Here is a 2,314-nt window from a genome sequence, read left to right as displayed (position 1 = left end):
TATGTTTGCAGATGATGCAAAAATACAAAGGAGAATTACTAGCACAGACTCTTGTAGGGAGCTACAAGAAGAATTAAATAAACTTCATGAATGGAGTAGTACATGGCAAATGGAATTCAATGTGGACAAGTGTCATGTAATCAAGTTTGGTAAAAGTGGAAGAAGACCTGATTGGGATATAAGTTAGGAAATAAAACCCTATACACATCAGAAAGAGAGAAAGACCTCGGTGTGATTATCAATAACAGACTATCTCCGGCTGACCACATCAGCGAGAAGGTACGGAACATGTATACACTGCTTGCAAATATGAGAATAGCATTCACATACATAAATGAAGACATGCTAAGAAGGATAATAACATCATTCATTAGACCAAGGAATATGCATCAATAGTCTGGAGTCCTCATCTCAAAAAGCATATAGACAAGATTGAAAAAGTTCAAAGGGCCGCTACAAGATGGATACCAAGCTTAAGGGACCTAAGCTACGAAGAAAGACTAAATAAACTGAATCTACCAACACTACAGGAGAGAAGGAAAAGAGGTGACATGATAATGCTATATAAGTGCATATCAGGAAAGGAGAAAATAGACATAAATGATTACTTAACATATGGAGAAGCATCAGCAAGAGGACACTGCAAAAAACTGCATAAGAAGAGAGGTGATAAAGACGTAAGGAAATTCAGTTTCCCAAACAGAGCAATTGATCAATGGAATGCACTACCGAATGAAATAGTGTGTGCCAAAACAATTCACAAATTTAAGGATATGTACGATAAATATGGTTTAAGACACGGGACAGTACGAGCTTGACTCATTCCTGTAAAGATACAATTAGGTAAGAACAATTAGGTAAGAACACACACACACACGATTCTAGGTATTACAGAATTTGGCACACACACACACACACACACACACACACACACACACACCGTTCGCTGGCTCAGTGGTAACGCTATTGCTTAACATCTGAGTCGGGGGTTCGCGCCTTGTTCGGGATGCAAAAGTTTCACTGACGAAATGGATGGTTACTGTCCCCCTAGAGCAAGGGGATGGGTGTGTGCATGTGTAAAGGTGATGGCTTTGCCCTTAGATCGGACTATATCAGCTCTCAGCTCTCTTCTGGGAGGGTAAAAAGCTGATGATGACGACCATCACGTGATCCTGACCGACTCGGTGAATTACACACGTAATAATTCACCATCAGCGCTGCTGCAATACACTCATATATATATATATATATATATATATATATATATATATGGTGATTTAGGCAGCTTAAACACTTCAAAAACCTTCCAACAATACTGTCAATAACGTCAGATATTTACACATAAATATAAACAAACAAAAACAACTCGAAATTCAACCGTTATCTCGGACACCTCTTGAAGGCTTCGTAATATCCCTTCCTCGGCGATTTATTTTTCCTGCTGCACCTTAATATCCTCTAATATGGTGTTAATACAAACTACGACTGTATTAAAAAATATAAATAACGTCACAGAGGACAGCAAGGTGTAATATGCAAAATAAATTGGTCAGGAAAAGATGCTAAGAATCCTTCCATTTCAACGAGATAACGGCTTAATTTTCAACCCCGACTTGGGAGGCTTCGTAACACCTCTTCCTCAGCGATTTATTGTGCACATTACACCTTGATATTCTATTGTAGGTTACTGAGGCAACTGTGCCGAGATTTAAATTAAGCCGTAATCTCTCATATAGGAGATTTCGTAACATTTCTTTCTCCGCGAACTATTTTGCACACTCCACCTTAATATCCTCTTGTGTGCGATTGATGCAAACTATGGCGGTATTAGCAAAGTGTAAATATCATACAAGCCAACAGAAAGGCCTAATTTGAAAATGAATCGCTAAGAAACAAGTGCTGCCAAGCCCACTATTTCAGCGATATTACGGATTAATTTTCAACTAACTTTGATCGTTTCGTAACACTTTTTCTTCAGCGATTTATTTTGCACCATACACCTAAATATTCTCTTCCATGTTACTCTGACTTGCAATTGTGCCGACATTAAAACCTAGGCCGAAATCTCTCATATAGGCCATGGAGATTCCGTTGCGTCTCTTCCTCGGCGATTACTTGGCACATATACCATAAAATCCTCCAGTATGTTATAAATGGAATCTACGTCGATTTTGAAAGTGATGGATTACATGAAAATCAATATTATGTGTAATATGCCAAATTAATTACCGAGCAAGTGGTGCTACGAAATCTGCCACATTAAGGCGGATATTTTCAAACCTTGGCGCCGACCGACAGCCTTTTGCTTTTGTGT

The sequence above is a fragment of the Coenobita brevimanus genome, chromosome 91, assembly GCF_032717465.1.
Source record: "Coenobita brevimanus isolate Jiangsu-jjx chromosome 91, ASM3271746v2, whole genome shotgun sequence".
NCBI lineage: Eukaryota > Metazoa > Arthropoda > Malacostraca > Decapoda > Coenobitidae > Coenobita > Coenobita brevimanus.
Note: the sequence above shows the minus strand (reverse complement) of the source record.